This window comes from Lolium rigidum, chromosome 6 (assembly GCF_022539505.1).
Source record: "Lolium rigidum isolate FL_2022 chromosome 6, APGP_CSIRO_Lrig_0.1, whole genome shotgun sequence".
Taxonomy (NCBI): Eukaryota; Viridiplantae; Streptophyta; class Magnoliopsida; order Poales; family Poaceae; genus Lolium; species Lolium rigidum.
This window is the reverse complement of record NC_061513.1, coordinates 53,275,141-53,297,232: the sequence shown is the minus strand read 5'-3', so window position 1 is coordinate 53,297,232 and position 22,092 is coordinate 53,275,141. Positions and strand designations below refer to the sequence as shown.

Here is a 22,092-nt window from a genome sequence, read left to right as displayed (position 1 = left end):
TCATTACCATTGTTTTGATCGTTGCATTCATCTCATATGCTTACAATAGTATGATCAAGGTTATGATGGCATGTCACTTAAGAAATTATCATTGTTATCGTTTACCTACTCGAGGGCGAGTAGGAACTAAGCTTGGGGATGCTTGATACGTCTCAAACGTATCTATAATTTCTTATGTTCCATGCTACTTTTATGATGATACTTACATGTTTTATGCACACTTTACATCGTTTTGATGCGTTTTCCGGAACTAACCTATTGACGAGATGCCGAAGTGCCAGTTCTGTTTCTACGTTGTTTTTGGTTTCAGAAATCCTAGTAAGGAAATATTCTCGGAATCGGACCGAAATCAACGCCCGTACCTTATTTTCACCGGAAGCCTCCAGAGCATCGAAGAAGTACCGGAGAGGAGCCGTGGGGGCCCCACATGCCGGGCGGCGCGGCCAAGGGGTGGGGCGCGCCCCCTTAGTGTGTGGGCCCACCAGGCCCCCTCCGAGGCTCCCCTTCCGCCTACTTAAGGTCTCCGTCGCGAAAACCCTATCACGATTGATGAAACCCGAGAAAACCTTCCAGAGCCGCCGCCATCGCAAAATCGAGATTCGGGGGACAGAAGTCTCTGTTCCGGCACGCCGCCGGGACGGGGAATTGCCCCGGAAGCCATCTCCACCGCCATCTTCACCGCCATCGCTGTTCCCATGATGAGGAGGGAGTAATTCTCCCCTGGGGCCGAGGGCTCTACCGTAGCTATGTGGTTAATCTCTCTCTCTCTGTACTCCAATACAATGATCTCATGAGCTGCTTTACATGATTGAGATCCATATGATGAGCTTTGTATCGCTACTAGTTGTGTGCTACTCATGTGATGTTATTAAAGTAGTCTATTCCTCCTGCATGGTGTAAAGGTGACTAGTGTGTGCACCGTGTGGTTCTTGTCGTAGGCTATGATCATGATCTCTTGTAGATTGTGGAGTTAATTATCATTATGATAGTATTGATGTGATCTATTCCTCCTTCATAGTGTAATGTGGACAGTGTGTGCGCTATGTTAGTTCTTGGTTTATTTTGCAATGATCTATTATGCTCTAAGGTTACTTAAACATGAATATCGAATGTTGTGGAGCTTGTTAACTCCGGCATTGAGGGTTCGTGTAATCCTACGCAACGAATGGTGTTCATTATCAAACAAGAGTGTATGTAGCACATATGAGAAAGAGTTATTTATTATGCGATCAATGTTGAGAGTGTCCACTAGTGAAAGTATGATCCCTAGGCCTTGTTTCCAAGCACTGAAACTCCGTTTATTTACTGTTCTACTGCATGTTTACTCGCTGCCATATTTTATTCAGATTGCTATTACCACTCATATACATCTATACTACTTGTATTTCACTATCTCTTCGCCGAACTAGTGCACCTATACATCTGACAAGTGTATTAGGTGTGTTGGGGACACAAGAGACTTCTTGTATCGTGATTGCGGGGTTGCTTGAGAGGGATATCTTTGACCTCTTCCTCCCTGAGTTCGATAAACCTTGGGTGATCCACTTAAGGGAAAACTTGCTGCTGTTCTACAAACCTCTGCTCTTGGAGGCCCAACACTGTCTACAAGAATAGAAGCACCCGTAGACATCAGAGGTCAACCGGAGATGCGGGTGTTCCGGGTGGAGGCTTGTGAGGCAACGACGATGGTGGTGACAAAGGTTTGGTTGCGGCAAGGTCATGTTAGTCGGATCCGTTCCGACGTGTCTGAATGTCTTCGTGGTGGTCTCCTCTTGTTGTGAAATCGAAGCTGCTATTGGGCGGTGTACGATGACCTTCGAGGGGCGATCCGGTGAAGGTCCTATTCTGCGCATGTCTTGCACATCCCCTCTCTGGGCTCGTCTTCAAAATCGGAGCTGCCTGTCTCTCCTCGAAGAGCCATCTGTTTGGCATAGGCCAACTTGAGCTTCTTTGTAGCTTTTGTGGGTAGCAGGGTGGCTAGGTGTGCACCTTGTGGCGGAGTGTGGGTGGTTGTGGGCTGGTCTCATGGCGACAAAAAATGTTTTTTGTCGCCATGGTACTTTCTCGATTAAGAATGGAGCACAAATACGGTTTTGGGAAGATGTTTGGTTAGATAATGCTTCCTTAAGTGAACAGTATCCTGCTTTGTATAGTATTGTTCGTCGCAAATGTGATACCATTGCCACAGTAATGGCTACCTCACCCCGAATGTGACGTACAGACGGGTTTTGCTTGGACAAAGGCTACTGGCATGGAATGCTCTAATTGACCGGCTGACTGGGAGATATTCACCTATCGTCTGAACCGGACGAATTTAGATGGAATCTTCATGTAGATGGAACTTTCTCGGTCAAATCTTTGTACAATGCGATCCTTCATTCTGATATACTAGTTGATAATAATAAGAAAATTTGGAAGATGAAGATACCATTAAAAATTAAAAAAAAATTGGATGGTATCTTCGTCGAGGAGTTATTCTTAGCAAAGAGAATCTTGTTAAGCGGAATTGGCACGGAAGTACACGGTGTGTTTTCTGTCATCATGATGAAACCATTAAACACCTATTTTTCCAGTGCCAATTTGCGAGATCTATATGGTCAGTCATCCAAGTAGCGTCTACCCTGTATCCCCCGACTAGTGTGGCCAATGTCTTTGGCAATTGGCTTCACGATATCGATTCAAGGTTCAAGTTGCTTCTTACGGTGGGGGTGCTAGCAGTTATCTGGGCGCTTTGGCTAAGTAGAAATGACAAGATTTTTAACGATAAAAATTGTTCATTGTTGCATGTCATCTACATATGTACATGCATTCTCCGTTTGTGGTTACCTCTTCAGCGAGTGAAGAACCGAGATCTATTTACGGAGGTCTGTACACGGTTGGAGGCTATGACGAGGGATACTTTTTTCCTACATGGGTGGCAGCATAGTCTACGGATTGAAGCCTCACCCTCACCTTAGGCATTATATGATTCATCTCTTCGATATGAATTTCGCCTAGTTTTTTTTACATCTTTTGACTTCTGACACTTAAACGGCTGTGTGCATCCTGGTTATGCAGAGGCTGGATGTAATTGCTTCTCAAAGTAATAAAGCATCCGTTATCGAAAAAAAGAGAGCAGCCTGTGGTCATGAATCCTTGTGATGATTGCTACTTTACTCGCGAGAACAAAGCTAGGAAGAAATTAAGCGTGCAATACACGACGAATGGAACCATTTTCGCAAAGAGTTCACCATGGATGTAATGTTGATCACTTCCCCGTTGGCATGGGATACAAAGCTTCACTACCCATGTTTTTATTCCGACCGTTTGGTTTCGGAGGGAGCGGCGCGAAACTCTATTCTATGTTGACATCAGGTGACTTTTTGGTTCATGGTGAAGTCGGAAGAAGGAATATCATGAAGGCTGGATTGGTGGACTGGCTAAAGGAGGTTCGAGTCTCCGTGATGTTGAGGGATTTGCTTGGCGTTCCGGGCTATGCATGTGGGGCGGCAGCACAGGTGGAGTTCAGAGTCTTACATCTCAGGGTGAAAACCCAAGATCTGGCCTTAATTGGTTGTTCCTGGCAATGACCTTCTTGAAGGCATTGTTTTGAGAGTGGGGACTATCTTCAGGGTGAAAACCTAAGACTTTTGGTTGGGCGACAACGGTGCTGGTGCACTGTTCCCTTCTTGGAGACGCCGCTTTTGGAGAGTCTGTATTTCAGGTGTTGTCATGGTGGTGGTTGTATTGTTGTTGCTAGGTCTGAAATGTTGTAGCGAGACTTTTGTTTCTTAGTTTTCTTTACTCTTTTTTGGCTGTGTGCATCCGTACTGCCACTACGGTGGGGCGTTGTTGTAGAGGCTGTGTGTAATTGATATCTTTTGATATTAATATATTCCCTTTATCTAAAAAAAAAGTTTCACTACCATGTAGTGGATTGATTTCATTGAGTGAATCAACTTCCGTGAGCAATCATTTTCCAGGCAAAATAACATTGATCAGCAATAATTAATACTATTTGAGGCTTCACTATCCATCTAGTGGATTAATTTCATTGAGGGAATCAACTACGATCAGCAATCATTTCCTAGCAAAAATAACTTTGATCAGCAACAACTAATACAGTATTTGAATCCACGTGACGATTGCTATACTTCGTAAAGCAAGAAACAATTTTTTTTTGGATATGTCTAAGCCCAGGTTCGAACTGAGGACTACTGCGTAAAGCAATAAAACAAAAAAATTTGAATATGTCTAAGCCCAGGTTCGAACTGGGGACCTTTAGTGTGTGAGACTAACGTGATAACCAACTACACCACCCAGACATCTTGTTGATAACATTTAGTTGAAACACTGTAATATGAAAGAATTTAGTTATATTAATGTTGGGTTCCTACTTGTCGGTTTGGGTTATCCCTGTTCTGTTGTTCCAGGTAAACTGTGCCACCGGGTCCGGTGTGCGTCGCCCTCCGCCATTGATGCCTGCCTCCATGCGGCCCTGGACACCGACCGGAACACGCGCATCGACTGGCCCCGCTTTATTGCCCGGACCGGCCGGATTGCACACGCCACCACCAGCGCCGGCCGCCACGGCGATCAATGCCACACCAACTTCCCCCCTGAATTTGTGTGGTCTGGTTAGCGTCGCCGTTGAGCACGTTCATCCCTGCTGCCGTGTGAGTAATGACGCTTAACTAGAGAGAATGAGATAGGTTCGTTGCATCTCTCGCAGTCAAGTGCATGTGGAACGCTGCACACTTGTACTAGACAGCACGGGGCCTCCGCTGTGGCACCCCGGGACGACGACGACGACGAGACGAGAGATAGCAGCCGCTCGATCGTACGACGCCTTCAATGGCGCACATTTAAGCCCCGCTGTGACCGCTCCCGCAAATGCCAAATCGCCTCGCCACAAACTCAAGATCAACCCATGGATCCATCCTCCCCTTTCACTTCATTCGCACTAGACTAGTCTACTACCTCTTCTCTTTGGAGTTGGAGGCCACCGCCCTCCGGCCGCACGCTTGGAATTACGATGCCGACGAGCCCTATACCGTGCTCCGTCAGTGTACTGCTCTTGCTCCTCGGCTTTCTGCTTCTGCACGGAGCTCCGTGCCGCGCCGCCGATACCGTCGCAGTCGGCCGGCCGCTGTCCGGCGAGCAGAGGCTGGTGTCCAAGCGCGGCAAGTTCGCGCTCGGCTTCTTCCAGCCAGGTACTCATACCTCTCCTAGTATAGTTGCTCGGAGTATAGATTCTAATCGATCGTCTACTGGACTGGAGTATAATAATATTTCACCTCTCACGTGCAACAGACACCTCGTCCAAGAACTGGTACATTGGCATTTGGTACAACCAGATCCCCAAGCACACCACGGTGTGGGTCGCCAACCGGGACGCCCCGGTCTCCGACCCGGCGTCCTCGCAGCTCTCCGTAACAAGCGACGGCAACATGGTCCTCCACGACGGCCAAGCCAAGGCCCCGGTCTGGTCGACCAACGTCAACACCTCCGGCTCCACGGTCGGCCTCCTCCTCGACACGGGCAACCTCGTCCTGGCGGACGCGTCCAACACCTCCCTCGTCCTCTGGCAGAGCTTCGACCACTTCGGCGACACGTGGCTGCCCGGCGGCAAGCTCGGCCGGAACAAGCGCACCGGCGAGGTCACGCGCCTCTTCGCGTGGAGAGGCTACGACGACCCGGCGCCGGGCGCCTTCTCCTCGAGCTCGACCCGCAAGGCGCCACCAGCCAGTACCTGCTCAGCTGGAACAGCACCGCGCCGTACTGGACCAGCGGCAACTGGACGGGCCACGGCTTCACCGCCGTGCCGGAGATGATGGCCACCGACTCCTACCAGGTGTCCCTCTACACCTTCGCCTACGTGGACGGCGCCGACGAGAGCTACTTCGTCTACGACGTCAAGGACGACACCATGCTCACACGGTTCGTGGTGGACGTCACGGGGCGTGTGCAGTTCCTGACGTGGGTGCAGTCCGCCGCGGAGTGGATGCTCTTCTGGTCCGAGCCCAAGGCGCAGTGCGACGTCTACGCCTTCTGTGGCGCCTTCGCCGCATGCGTCGAGAACACGCTGCCTTCCTGCCGCTGCCTCCGCGGCTTCAGCGAGCGGCAGCCGCTCGCGTGGCTGCAGGGAGATCACGCCGCCGGCTGCGTCAGGGACGCCGCGCTTCAGCAGTGCGCGAGCGTCCAGGGCGCCACGCCGAATGCCAAGGACGACGACCGGTTTTACACGATGCCCAACGTGAAGCTGCCGAGCAATGCGCAGGGCGTGGCTGCTGCGGCAAACGCTCAGGACTGCGAGCTCGCGTGTCTCGGCAACTGCTCCTGCACCGCGTACGCCTACAATGGCAGTTGCACGCTGTGGCACGAAGGCCTCATCAACCTCCAGGACACGAGCAGCTCTGCCACCGGAGGCGGCGCCATCATGATCCGGCTGGCTGCGTCCGAGTTCACTGGCACCGGCCACAACAAAAAGATGATCATTGGTGTCGTTGCAGCAGCGGTTGTGGCTGCAGTCACCGTCATGGTTCTCGTCACGGTATTGGTTCTCAGAAGGAGAAGAGCGACGGCGCCGAGAATAGTCAAGCTCGAAGGTTCGTTGATGATGTTCACGTACCGGGACATGCAGTCCGTGACCAAAAACTTCTCGGAGAAGCTCGGCGGCGGGGCCTTCGGGTCGGTGTTTAAAGGCTCCCTCCCGGACACTCCGGCGACCCTCGTCGCGGTGAAGAAGCTGGAGGGCTTCCGTCAAGGGGAGAAGCAGTTCCGGGCGGAGGTGAGCACCATCGGCACGATCCAGCACGTGAACCTCATCAGGCTGCTCGGCTTCTGCTCCGAGGGGACACGGAGGCTGCTCGTCTACGAGCACATGCCCAACGGCTCCCTGGACAGGCATCTATTCGGGTCTAGCTCCAGCCATAGCGTCGTCCTGAGCTGGGAGACGAGGTACCAGATCGCTCTGGGGATCGCGAGGGGACTGGACTATCTGCACGAGAAATGCAGGGACTGCATCATCCACTGCGACATCAAGCCGGAGAACATTCTGCTGGACGACGCGTTTGCAGTGAAGGTGGCCGACTTCGGGCTCGCCAAGCTCATGGGCCGCGACTTCAGCCGTGTGCTGACGACAATGAGGGGCACGGTCGGGTACCTGGCGCCGGAGTGGATCTCCGGCACGGCCATCACAGCTAAGGCGGACGTGTTCAGCTACGGCATGCTGATGTTCGAGATCGTGTCCGGCAGGAGGAACGTGGAGCAGAGGCAGGACGGCACGGTGGACTTCTTCCCGTCGACGGCCGTGAGCCGGCTCCTCGACGGCGACGTCAAGAGCGCGGTGGACGGACGGCTCGGGGGCCACGCCGACATGGACGAGGTGGAGCGCGCGTGCAAGGTGGCGTGCTGGTGCGTGCAGGACGACGAGGGCGCCAGGCCTAGCATGGGAATGGTGGTGCAGGTTCTCGAAGGGCTCGTCGATGTCACCGTGCCGCCGATCCCCAGATCACTCAAATTGCTCGGGGATCCGTCCAACAACGTCAAGTTCTTTTCAGGGTTCTCGACGTCAAGCTCGGATCAGTGCTGAAGTGCCAGCAGCATGACCTAAAATGTTCTTTTTATCGGGAAATTTACGAAGCTAGACTCCACGTACTTTGTGTAGTTGAACAGTACTCTTTTTTCTTGTGTTTTGAACATTTATAGGCGACAATGTTCCGAAAACTCATCGTTGCTCTTGAGCACCGGTGAGCACATTTTTGAATGTTTTTGAAACTTTCACTTTTTAGTTTCCAAAAATTCTGCAGAAAAAAAATGTAGCTAGATTATGCATCAAGTTTGCTACGTCATAATATTTTTTAAGAGTACGTTATACTCTGTGAAATAAAAAAACAAATTTCTGACAAAAAATGATTATTTTGGGACGATGAACTTAGCGTGGCTCACACCGTCACACATGTTCTCTTTGGTGACACACGGCGCCCGAGCTCTGCCTCCCATGGCGGAGAGATTCCTCACGAGACAGTATTGTGTAGCGGGTTCGATCACCCGACCGTGTAAGCGTTATTGCTTCGACCGATGGGGTGGATCATAGCAATGCAGCGATGGTCGTTGGGTCATCCCCTTCCCCAATTCCACGCATGGACTACGCCATCTATAGAGGAGGGGACCATACAATAGAGGAGCTGATGAAGAGGTTGAGAGGCTAGTGGGTGGTCGAGCGGCAGACACAGGGGCCGCCGAGGGTGATGGCGCTTCCGACACCAAATGCGATGGGGGGAGGCCAATGAGCCCCATCCCATATCCGCATTTCAGGATTCGAACACAAGAGCAGCTGATTCGATTCAACGACAAAATTGACCCCTTCCGAGAGATTCCGGCAACCCCGGTGAGGGATGCGGCAAGTGAAACCCTTCCTGCTAGTAGATGTTGGGGAGTATGAGTTGAGAAAGCGACAGGGATTATGGACATGGAATCGATGCCCTCGAGATGGGAGGTGAGCTACACATCGGTGCTTAGGCAGGAGTGTCCGATGGTGGGACTAGGTGTCCTATTTCTTAGATTAGTGGCAAGACGGTTGGTGTTGTTTGATGAAGAAGGAGAGGTGGTCGATGCGAGATGTTTGAAGGATGAGGAACAAATCATCCATTGTGACGAGGTCTACCTTTCTTGCAACACGTGGGTGGAGGGGAAGAGATTGTATCCAGTTATTCCTCGGGGGATTTGTTGAGTATGGTGGAGAAGAATCTAGAGCGAAATTTGTAGGGGGACAACTTCAAGGAATTGGTGGTTATATCAATCAACATGGCAGCTTTGTGGGATTTCACCTATGAGCTCGCCATTGGAGATGACTTCCCCTATGACTCGGGAGTGTGTTGGGTTGGAAAAGGGCTTGGCCCATGGGCCTATTTTTTGGGTATTGGGCCAGAGGTGGTGGTCATCGGGACAATGACTATCTCAACAACTCACATTCCCTTTTCTCCCCAACCCAAAAAACGTGAGACACCTACCCTGGTTCTGGTGAAAAGTGAGAGAGATATAAGATCATAAAAGGAGGTGTTATTGACGCTGGTAAGGGCATGGCCCAAGGAGAACATGAGTGAAAGAAGAAAACTCGTAGGAAGATGTCAGCCAGAGCGATAAATCGATGGACTGAAGAGAGGATAAGAATGGAAGAGCGGTCTAGGAGAGATGACCGCAAAAAAAAGATCAATTAAGGCGGGGATTGTTGGAGGTGGTGGAGGAGCTCGGGATGTGCCTCCCCGTGTTGGGAAGGTTTTTTTCGATAAAGGGATATATTAATATCAAAAGATACCAATTACACCCAGCCTCTGCAACAATGCCCCACCCTAGTGGCAGAACGGATGCACACAGCAAAAAAAGAGTAAAGAAAACTAAGAAATAAAATTCCCAGTACAGCATTCCAGACCTAGCAACATCAATACAACCACCACTGTGACAACACCTGAAATACAGACTTTCCAAAAGCGACGCCTTCAAGAAGGAAACAGTGCACCAGCACCGTCGTCGCCCGACCAAAGGTCTTAGGTTTTCACCCTGAAGATAGTCCCTACTCTCAAAATAATGCTTCCAACAAGGTCATTGCTAGGATATAACGCGTGAAGCACACGTCCGTTGGGAACCCCAAGAGGAAGGTGTGATGCGTACAGCAGCAAGTTTTCCCTCAGTAAGAAACCAAGGTTATCGAACCAGTAGGAGATGAAGGCCACGTGAAGGTTGTTGGTGAAGGAGGGATTCCGGTGCCAACGTGAAACCTGCACAACACAATCAAAATACTTTGCCCCAACTTAACAGTGAGGTTGTCAATCTCACCGGCTTGCTGTAAACAAATGATTAAACGCATGGTGTGGAGAATGATATTTGTTTGCAAAGAACAACAGAGAACAATGATTGCAGTAGATTGTATTTCAGATGTAAAAGAATGGACCGGGGTCCATAGTTCACTAGTGGTGTCTCTCCAATAAGATAAATAGCATGTTTGGTGAACAAATTACAGTTGGGCAATTGACAAATCCGTGGAAAATAAGACTGTGGGCTTTTGTTTCGTCCAATTCCGAGAATATTTTCTGTGTAGGATTTCTGAAACCAAAAACAGCAGAAAACAGGAACTGGCGCTTCGGCATCTTGTTAATAGGTTAGTACCAGAAAATGCATCAAAATGATGTAAAGTGTATATAAAACATGTGAGTATTGTCATAAAACTAGCATGGAACATAAGAAATTATAGATACGTTTGAGACGTATCAAGCATCCCCAAGCTTAGTTCCTACTCGCCCTCGAGTAGGTAAACGATAACAAGGATAATTTCTGAAGTGATATGCTACTATCATAATCTTGATCAATACTATTGTAAAGCATATGAGATGAATGAAGTGATTCGAAGCAATGGTCTATAGTTTGTTAGCAAATAGATAATGACTAAACAACTGAATCATATAGCAAAGAATTTTCATGAATTGTACTTTCAAAACAAGCATCAATAAGTCTTGCATAATAGTTAACTCATAAAGCAATAGATTCAAAATAAAAGGCATTGAAGCAACACAAAGGATGATTAAGTTTCAGCAATTGCTTTCAACATGTAACATGTATATCTCATGGATAGTTGTCAACATAAAGCAATATAACAAGTGCAATAAGTAAACATGTAAGAGTCAATGCACACAGTTGACACAAGTGTTTGCTTCTAAGATAGAAAGAAGTAGGTAAACTGACTCAACATAAAGTAAAAAAAATGCCCTTCGCAGTGGAAAGCATGGATTACTCATGTGCTAAAGCTTTTTATTTTGAAAACATGGAAACAATTTTGTCAACGGTAGTAATAATTCATATGTGTTATGCATAAAACCTCTTATAAGTTGCAAGCCTCATGCATCTAATACCAATAGTGCCCGCACCTTTGTCCTAATTAGCTCGGACTTCCATGGATTATCATTGCATTACATATGTTTCAACCAAGTGTCACAAAGGGGTACCTCTATGCCACCTGTACAAAGGTCCAAGGAGATAGATCGCATTTGATTTCTCAATTTTGTTAGATCTCAACTTGAGGACATCCATACCGGGACAACATAGAAAACAAATAATGGACTCCTCTTTTATGCTTTAAGCATTCAACAACAGATAATATTCTCATAAGAGATGTGAGGATTAATGTCCAAGCTGAAACTTTCACCATGAGACATGGCTTTGATTGGCGGCCCAATGTTCTTCTCTAACAATATGCATACTCAAACCATTTAATCATGAGAAATCTCCCTTACTTCAGACAAGACGAACATGCATAGCAACTCACATGATATTCAACAAAGGTGTAGAAAGTTGATGGCGTCCCCAGAAACATGGTTACCGCTCAACAAGCAACTTATAAGAACTAAGATACATAAGCGACATATTCATTACCATAATAGTTTTTAGGCTACTTTCCCATGAGCTATGTATTGCAAAGACAAGGAATGAAATTTTTAAAGGTAGCACGCAAGCAATTTACTTTGGAATGGCAGAAAAATACCACATAGTAGGTAGTTATGGTGGACACAAATGACATACGTTTTGGCTCAAGGTTTTGGATGCACGAGAAGCATTCCCTCTCAGTACAAGGCTTAGGCTAGCAAGGTTGTTTGAAGCAAACACAAGTATGAACCGGTATAGCAAAACTTACATAAGAACATATTGCAAGCATTATAAGACTCTACACTGTCTTCCTTGTTGTTCAAACACTTTTACCAGAAAATATCTAGACTTTAGAGAGACCAATCATGCAAACCAAATTTCAACAAGCTCTACGGTAGTTCTCCACTAATAGGTTTAAACTACATGATGCAAAATCTTAAACATGATCTACTTGAGAGCTCAAAACAATTGCCAAGTATCAAATTATTCAAGACAATATACCAATTACCACATGAAGCATTTTCTGTTTCCAACCAAATAGCAATAAATGAAGCGGCTTTCAGCTTCGCCATGAACATTAAAAGTAAAGCTAAGAACACCAGTGTTCAAATGAAAAAGAGAAGTGTGTCTCTCTCCAACACAATGAATGCTAGGATCCAATTTTATTCAAACAAAAACAAAAATAAAAACAAACAGACGCTCCAAGTAAAGCACATAAGATGTGACGGAATAAAAATATAGTTTCACTAGAGGTGACCTGATAAGTTGTTGATGAAGAAGGGGATGCCCAAGGCATCCCCAAGCTTATATGCTTGAGTCTTCTTGAAATATGCAGGGATGAACCACGGGGGCATCCCCAAGCTTAGACTTTTCACTCTTCTTGATCATATCATATCATCCTCCTCTCTTGATCCTTGAAAACTTCCTTCACACCAAACTCAAAACAATCTCATTAGAGGGTTAGTGCATAATCAAAAATTTACATGTTCAGCGAGGACACAATCATTCTTAACACTTCTGGACATTACCCAGGGCTACTGAAAGTTAATGGAACAAAGAAATCCACTCAACATAGTAAAAGAGGCAATGCGAAATAAAAGGCAGAATCTGTCAAAACAGAACAGTCCGTAAAGACGAATTTTTTCGAGGGGCTCAGATGAAAATGCTAAAATTGAACGAAAGTTGAGTACATATCTGAGGATCACGCATGAATTTTTTCAGCATTTTACGAGTTTCCTACAGAGAGATCTACTCAAATTCGTGACAGGTAAAAATCTGTTTCTGCGCAGGAATCCAAATCTAGTATCAACTTTACTATCAAAGACTTTACTTGGCACAACAACGAAATAAACATGATAAGGAGAGGTTGCTACAGTAATAACAACTTCCAAGACACAACAAAACAGTAGTAAAATAAAAACATCATGGGTTATCTCCCAAGAAGTGCTTTTCTTTAACGCCTTTCAGCTAGGCGCAGAAAGTGTAAATCAAGTATCATCAAGAGAAGAAGCATTAACATTATTACCTCGGGCTTTACGCCTACCCCTCTTACTCTTATTCTTACTCTTTGGTTTAGGGAATACATGACCGCCTCCTGGTATAGAGGTGAAATTTAGGGTGCCTTTTCCCACATCTATGGTTGCTCCCAATAGTTTCAGCAGGGATCTTCCAAGTGTGATTTGTCCTGTTCCTACACATTCAATAACGAGATAATCAGTGGATACCGTTCTTCCAAGAAAGGTTGTGAACACACCCTCAGCTATCCCCTCGGGAATTATAACGGAATTATCGGTAAGAGTTATTCCTTCTCCACCTTCGATAAGTCTCCAAAGTGTCAAAGATTCATAAATACTTTTAGGCATAAGGCAAAACTCAGACATAATATCACAACGGGCATAAAAAGTTTCACCACAAATAGCAACCTTAATAGTAGGGACCCACATTGAAGGTTCAAAGCTCACTGGAACATAATCATAATATTCACGAATCTGATTATACCCTTCTCTTAAACAAGATATATTTGTCTCGAGGGTGTTTAGTCTATTATGAATGCTAGCAAGAGATGAATCAATTTTACTAGCTGAGCTAAATGATGTAACCAATTTTTTATGGCATTAAAAGCTTGATCCCCATCGCAGTGAAGGAAATCTCCTCCCACTACAGCATCCAAAGCATATCTATAGCGAAGAATAAGCCCAAAATAGAAGTTACTAAGAAGCAAGCTTAGAGTCATTTTGGGTTCAGTCTTACCATAAGAATCAAAAATTCTAGACCAAGCTTCTTTAAAACTCTCCTCATCCCCTTGTTTAAAAGTAAAGATCAATTCCTCAGGTGACAAAGTAACAAGTAAAGGACTAGACATGATAACAAAATAATTTAAATGCAAGTAACTAATTTTTTTGTGTGTTTCTGATATAAAGAAAGCAAACAAAACAGAAAATAAAATAAAGCAAGACAATAAACAAAGTAAAGAGATTGGATGTGAGAGACTCCCCTTGCAGCGTGTCTTGATCTCCCCGGCAACGGCGCCAGAAAATATGCTTGATAACGCGTGAAGCACACGTCCGTTGGGAACCCCAAGAGGAAGGTGTGATGCGTACAGCAGCAAGTTTTCCCTCAGTAAGAAACCAAGGTTATCGAACCAGTAGGAGATGAAGGCCACGTGAAGGTTGTTGGTGAAGGAGTGTAGTGCGGCGCAACACCGGGGATTCCGGCGCCAACGTGGAACCCGCACAACACAATCAAAATACTTTGCCCCAACTTAACGGTGAGGTTGTCAATCTCACCGGCTTGTTGTAAACATAGGATTAAACGTATGGTGTGGAGAATGATGTTTGTTTGCAAAGAACAACGAGAGAACAATGATTGCGATGAGATTGTATTTCAGATGTAAAAGAATGGACCGGGGTCCACAGTTCACTAGTGGTGTCTCTCCAATAAGATAAATAGCATGTTGGGTGAACAAATTACAGTTGGACAATTGACAAATAGAGAGGGCATAACAATGCACATACATATCATGATGGCTACTATGATATTTACTTAGGGCATTACGACAAAGAACATAGACTGCTATCCAGCATGCATCTATGCCTAAAAAGTCCACCTTCGGGTTAGCATCCGCACCCCTTACGTATTAAGTTGCAAATAATAGACAAATGCATTAAGAACTGTGCGTAATGTAAACAATACAAATATCCTTAGACAAAGCATTGATGTTTTATCCCTAGTGGAAACAGCACATCCACAACCTTAGAACTTTCTGTCACTGTCCCAGATTCAATGGAGGCATGAACCCACTATCGAGCATAAATACTCCCTCTTGGAGTCACAAGTATCAACTTGGCCAGAGCCTCTACTAGCAACGGAGAGCATGCAAGAACATAAATAACACATATATGATAGATCGATAATCAACTTAACATAGTATTCCTTATTCATCGGATCCCAACAAACGCAACATGTAGCATTACAAATAGATGATCTTGATCATGATAGGCAGCTCACAAGATCTAAACATGATAGCACAAGAGGAGAAGACAACCATCTAGCTACTGCTATGGACCCATAGTCCAAGGATGAACTACTCACGCATCAGTCCGGAGGCGGGCATGGTGATGTAGAGCCCTCCGGTGATGATTCCCCTCTCCGGCAGGGTGCCGGAGGCAATCTTCAGAACCCCCGAGATGGGATTAACGGCGGCGGCGTCTCAGTAACTTTTCTCGTATCGTGGCTCTCGGTACTAGGGTTTTCGCGACGGAAGGAATAAATAGGTGAAGGGGCAGAGTCGGGGGGCGCCCGAGGGGCCCACCCCATATGGCTGCGCGGCCAGGGGTGGGGCCGCGCCACCCTATGGTGTGGCCGCCTCCGTCCCCTCTTCGTCTCCTCTTCGGTGTTCTGGAAGGCTCCGTGGAAAATAAGACTGTGGGCTTTTGTTTCGTCCAATTCCGAGAATATTTCCTGTGTAGGATTTCTGAAACCAAAAACAGCGAGAAAACGAGAGCCGGCGCTTCGGCATCTTGTTAATAGGTTAGTACCGGAAAATGCATCAAAATGATGTAAAGTGTATATAAAACATGTGAGTATTGTCATAAAACTAGCATGGAACATAAGAAATTATAGATACGTTTGAGACGTATCACTAGGCAGAACCAGTTAAGGCCAGACCTTGGGTTTTCACCCTGAAAGGTAAGACTCCGAACTTCACATGTGTTGCTGCCCCCACTTTCATACCACTGCTGCAAAGTCCGGAACACCAAGCAAGCCCCTCAACAGTGCAAAGACTGGAACCTCCATTAGCCAATCCTCCAATCCGACCTTCATGATATTCTCTTCTTCTGACTTCACCATGGATAAGCTGTCACTTGGTGTCAACACAGAAAAGAACTTCATGCCGCTCCCTCTAGAACCAAACGGTCGGAATAAAAGAATGGGTGCGCACGACCGAATATCACCGGTCCAGTAAACTCCAGGCAATAGAAGCACTTTTACATTCGTCGGCGGGGCCTTCCGAAACTGAACACTCCGTCCAAATGGTGCAGGGCAAGCCTCCGGCAAGTCTTCATCTTCGTCCAAGAGAGACCCTAGGACCGCCGCCTTTATTCAAGCCTGGCCCCCACGCCGCCGACCATCTCAGGCTGGCCAAGGTCACCGTCGGAGCCACCAAGCGCAGCGCGTAGTCCGAAGACACCGCTCACGCTGCCCCCCCCACGCCGCCCGACCACCACGGTTGCCGCATCCACACAGCACGCCAGAGCCGAAGCTCCACGCGCTGCCAACGTGCCCCGACGTCGTGACCCGCACAGGCCCGCAGAGGCCTAGATCGGGCCCTTCTGCCATGGGCGGCTACAACGGGAACATGACAGTGTTGCAGCCGCGTCCACCTGCCGTCCTCCTGCGCCACCAAAACCCCACCGCGCCGTTGGAAACCGCCGCCGTCCAGGACGTTGTCCCGCATGACCGCCACCGCCAGGACGATGGCACAGGAGAAGCCCCACCCCCGTCATCGGTGGCATGATGTTTGCTCGGCCACGTCCTGCGACGGTGGCGGAGGGGAGAGAGAGGGAGGGACCGACCCCGGCGGAGGTTAGGGTTGCCCCCGGTGCCGCCCGAGCAGAGGCGACACGGGAGGAGGGGTTCCCGTGTTGGGAAGGTTACTTACACATAGTGAAAAAATAAGAACAATTAGGAATCAAGGTTGTCTTCCTCCAATGTGGTAATCACTACGCCTACCCATGTTGTCAATTCTGTTGAGGACAAACAAGCGGTGTGTTATAAGTGTGACATGGAAGGGCACAACTCGAAGGAATACTCGATGAAGGTGAAAGGCTTAATCTATGAGAAAGGTAGTCATATAACCAGGTGACGAGGGATCACCTCGTCAATTCCTACAGATTGTAGACTCGGGTTTCGGGAAAAAGCAATGATGGAGATTCCGGGGTCCCCTCGGTGTAGGATCCCTACGTGCTGCTAGAAATCTAGTATATGATCACAAGTATGTTTACAGAGGGTCGCCATAGGCGAGACTATGTTGTCTATCTTGTCTATAATTGCTCTCCCTCTCTATGGGGTGTCCTGGCTGACTTTATACATGGAACCAGCCTAGGGTTTTACAAGAGTTCTAGTCGACTACTCCTTCGGATTGCCTTCTTGGGCCTTCTCCATATTGGGGCGAGCCGAGTATGGTAATAATGGGTACCCGAAAGGTATGCCCATGACAGTAGCCCCCGAGTGTCTAGGGAAGTCGAAGACTTGGGTAGAGACTCCAATCATAATCATCTCCGAAGTCGAAGAAATATAAGGCGAGGCTATTGATCTGGAAATATATCAGGTCAATATCGTAGATCATGTGTAGCGTAGACGTTGTCGATGATTTTCGAAGTTATTTTCTATCAGGTGCGCGACCAACGCTCCCGATGGGAGTAGCCCCCAAGTCTATGGGCACGTGTTTGCACCTGGTTATAGACTCAAGTTGTACTACTCGATGAAGAACTTGACTATATTCCTGGGCGCAGCCCCTCTTTTTATCGACTCATGATGGAGAACTTGATATAATTGTCGAGTCATGTTGGAGGACTTGATGAAATCCATGTGCTCTCGATGGGAGTAGGCTCCACTTGAGTCGCAAAGTCGAGTTAAGCCTACAAACCTTGATATATTTACTCGATGCAATTATCATTTATCCTATCTCTCACAATAAATGGGTCACTCCAGTTCAATGTGTTCCTTGAAAGTGAGGATTCACATTTGTGCATAATAAAAATAAAAAAAACTACCCCTACTAGGGATGTGTTCGGTTCTGGAACCGGAGGGGACGGGACGGAATGGTTCCATTCCGAAGTCATGGGACGGTTCCGACCCCATGTTCGGTTCGGACAAAATCGAGAAACGGAATGGTTCCATTTTTTGTGAAATTCGGAGCGGAATGGAATAACCATAATTATACTTAAACTTTGCCTTTTGTCTCAAAATTGTAATAAACGGGCTATTTTGGCTCAAAATCTTTGCTAATGATACCAAATCACAGAAATTATAGCACAAATTAGAGGCAAATTGGAAAGAATAGAGGAAAAAAAATCCCAAATCAGAGAGCCTGCGTGTGCTGCGCGCGCCGCCACCGCGCGTGCTTGTCGCGAGCTGGCGTTGACGCTGTCATTAGCAAAGCGTTCCTCGCGATCCGACCGATTCGGTTGGACGAGGCCGTTCCGCATATTAGAGGAATATTCCCTTTCGGGGAACCACTTCGTTCCGTTCCTTTGCCGAACCAAACACGAGGACGGGCTCCAGGTGCGAGACGGTTCCGTCCCATTCCTCCAGATTCTGGAACCAAAGACACCCTAGAAATGGAGTATTGTTGGCTATCACTAGTAGAAAAGAGGGCTTCCATACCACCCCATTAGTCTCTAAATAATTTGACCCGGGACTAATGGGGTCTTTAATCCCGGTTAGTAACACCAACCGGGACTAATGGTCCGACCGGGACTAAAGGGTAGACATTTAGTCCCGGTTGGTGTTACCAACCGAGACTAAAGAGGCCTGCGCCGGCCGCAGCCTTCCATAGCCCTTTAGTCCCGGTTGGTGTCCCCAACCGGGACTAAAGGATTTTTCAGGTTTTTTACTCCCCACGCACCCTTCACCCCCCCCCCCATTGCTTTTTTTGCTTTGTAAAATATAAAATAAAATGATAGAAAATGCAAAAAATAAAATCTTTTGAGATTCATGTATGGTACGGAATCTACTATTAGGGAAAATTAAGAATTTTGATTTTTGATTTTTTTTTTGCATAAAAAGTTTGAAAAATGGTAAAATCGCATTAACTCTTGCATACGACATCGGAGAAAAACGTATAATATATCAAAATCATCGTGGGAAAAAGTTACATCCGAATTCACCTGGGTTTACCCGGTTAGCCAATTTTTAGATTCTCAAAATTCCAAATGAAAATACGAAAGCAGGAAGATTTTAGTTTTTTCTATAAATTATGGATTTACATTTTTTATTTTTTCAAAAAATTAAAATTAATCTTGCATTCTGCATAAAGATTACTATCACTTTTACCCAATTTTTCAAATTTTTTGGTTTGGCAAAAAAAATTAAAAAATAATAATACAAATTAAAAAGTTAATGTTTATTTATTTATTCTAGATTATTATTACATCATTAATTTTGTTTATTAAAAGAATTATTTAAAATTCAAACAATAAATAAATGTGACATCGACCAACATGTTAATAGGATTTATATGATACTAGAGATAAATGTAGTTAGAGACTAAACTATGCAAATAACTGAAATAATAGAAATTCTGAAAAAAAATAGAAAAAAAGGGAGTGAAAAAAATTAGAAAAAAAATAAAAAAATCACCTGGAGGCATTTTTGCCCCGACGCACGCAGTCCACGTGGATGGCCGGGACTAAAGAGGGTGGGCTTTAGTCTCGGGTATTTAGTCCCGGTTGCACAACCGGGACTAAAGCCCCTTATGCACCGGGACTAAAGACTCTTTTTCTACTAGTGTATCAAATGTGCATTGATTATAGGAAGTTGAATAAAGAGACATAGAAAGATCAATGCCCGCTGACATTCAATGACCAACTGTTAGACGATGTTTTGGAACTCATGCAGGCAGGGAAAGCGAAAGAATATAAGAAAATGTCTATTAAAATTCTATTTGGAACATACAAAGTTGCCTTTTTTTTACACCTGCCACAAGAAAATGTTTTTACTCCGCGATACTTTGTATGAGAAAATAAAATGTTCCAACATACGCCCGGATACTATTTTCAGAATGTTTAGACATTTCGAAATATATTTTTTCACAGTGGGTGCATCTACACCTACAAACCAAAGTGAATATTCGAACAATATAAGAATATGTGCAGGAAAGGGACATACTTAGTGGACAGATAAGATGAGATGATAGCTGGGAGGTGCAAGAGAATACCTGATCGTGGAATCATCAACCTTGAAAGGGGCTTGCAGAGTTGCAGACCTTGCGAAGTTACAAACTCTTTGCCTCCAAAAATAATTTACTTAATTGTACATAAATGACAAGGTTCTTTGGCCTTTACGTTGCTTTGGAACTCAGGCAGGCAGGAAACGCCAAAGAAGAGAAGAATATGTGCAAGAAAAGGACATAAGATGATCTGATAGGTGAGACGTGGAAGAGAATACCTGATCGTGGAATCAGCACACTTTTTTTTTTGAACAGGGGAAAAGGCCCCGAAGAGCCTAGGTGCTGCATTCATCAGTGGAGATACAAATTACAAAGAGGATCCAGAAGAAACTTAAAAATACAGTGTAGTCCTCAAAATAAGCACTAAGGACCCTCGTAGAGAAAGGGAAAAAGCAATCCGGTCCTTCTTCTCCAACACTGAAACTGGGATTCCACCGCCGGCCGCCGTCTCCGTCACCGGAGATTAAACCACTTGGGAAGGAGAGAGCGCTAGACGCCGCTGTGAATCCATGAAAGGGTCTCCACCATGGAGGCTGAAATGATGCCACCATAGGCATCAGGAGTGGCTGCCAAATCAGCCCAGGATCATGGCAGCAAAACAAGGCTGCCATGTAGTCTACTCCCGGTTGCAGCTTCGATTTTCCCCAACTCCCTCTAGAACTGAAGAACATGACGTTGTTCCACTTCTTCTCCTCGCCGCCACGGCCGGCCAGAAGAAGCACCGCTGCATCAAGACTCCAAATCGAGAAGGAGCAGCGCTTATTGAAGGAGCCGACTCGAAAAATCTTCTCATCAGCCTTCCTCCTCGGAAGCACACCTGAGAAGCTCGAAGTCGACCGTCTGGAGTTGCGCCAACTCGCCAGGACGGAATAGCTCCAGATATCAGCCTTATTTTCGGAGATCCCTGGCATCAGATTCCCCAACTGCAACAGCTCATGCCACCAGAGCTCCGCAGCAGAGAATACGAGGACCAGGCCGTACCAGATCTGGCTAACAAGATCTAGCACTCTACTCCCAAACGCCATAAAGGACGAACAACAACGAAACATAAACCTGCTATTTACACTACTGGGGCCGGCACCTCGCCTCAGCCATCTCCCGACGGCATCGCCGCCGAGGAAGACCTCGGTTCGGCCCGGAAGACCCGAGACGTCTCTCAAGAAGTACTGTAGAGAAGAGAGAGAAGGAAAGGATAGAAATGAGCAGCTTCGGAATTAGCACACTAATTAAAAGGGTCTTGCAGACCTTGTGAGGTTGCAAATTCTTTGCCTGCAAAAAAAATAAAATATTTCTATAAATTGTACATGTCCCTCCCGTGAAAACCCCTCCCGTGGCGCTCCCCAGGGCGCCGCCGGGGGGCCAATCTCCCTCCTTCCGCCGCCCCTCCCTCCGCCGCTGCCGTCGGTACTGGCCACAGTGGCGGCAGGCCCCGACGCCAAAGTGCCCGGGGGGTTGTTGGAGGCGGCGACCGGCGATGGCGGCTGGGGCGGCGACCTCCGGCTTCGGCGTGCTCCACGTCTTGGGCGGCGTCCCTGGATGTGCGGCGGCGGCTCCTCCACCACGGCCTCCGGCGATGGATGGTGGCGGCGGTGGCTGTTGGATCTTGTGCCCGCCGAGATCCATCGTTGGCTTCTGCTGGCGGCGCGAGGAAGGGGGCGGCGATGTGCGCGGCGAGGATGGTGTGGTTGCGGCTTCCGCCGTCCACCGAATTCACCTTCGTCATCGTTGTCAGCGGATGGTGGCATGGGGGCCTATTCGTCTGCTTCGGGTTTGAAGGTGGTGGTCCTAGGGTTCTTCTTCTGCGAAAGATGAAGACCTACCGGATGCTGATCCTTTTCATCTAGCCGGAGTGTTGAGTTCCGGAAGGCTCCGCTGGCGAATGCATCAGCGCATCTTTTTCCTGTAGTTTGCTGGATCGGGTGGTATTCGGTCGCGCGCACCCATGCTTTTATTCCGACCGTTTGGTTCTGTAGGGAGCGACGCGAAGCTCTTTTATTGTGTTGACATCAACTGACTATGGATCCATGATGAATGTCGGAAGAAGAGAATTTCATGAAGGCCGGATGGGAGGACTAGCTAAGGGAGGTTCAAGTCTCCGCCCTGTTGAGGGACTTGCTTGGTGTTTCTGGCTTCACAGCAGCGATATGAAAGTGGGGGCGACAACACAGGTGAAGTTCAGAGTCCTGCCTTTCAGGGTGAAAACCCAAGGTCTGGCCTTAACTGGTTGTGCCTGGCAATGACCT

At 47.0% G+C, this 22,092-nt stretch overlaps 1 non-coding gene and 1 pseudogene across 1 annotated transcript; one reads left to right on the top strand and one right to left on the bottom strand.

The window, feature by feature from the left end:
• Window positions 1–4,230: 4,230 nt before the first annotated feature.
• Window positions 4,231–4,304, bottom strand: TRNAV-CAC. Its single transcript has one exon. It is a non-coding gene; the product is annotated as a tRNA-Val (tRNA).
• A 599-nt stretch (window positions 4,305–4,903) lies between these two features.
• On the top strand, window positions 4,904–7,646 carry LOC124666059 (annotated as a pseudogene).
• The last annotated feature ends 14,446 nt before the right edge of the window (window positions 7,647–22,092 follow it).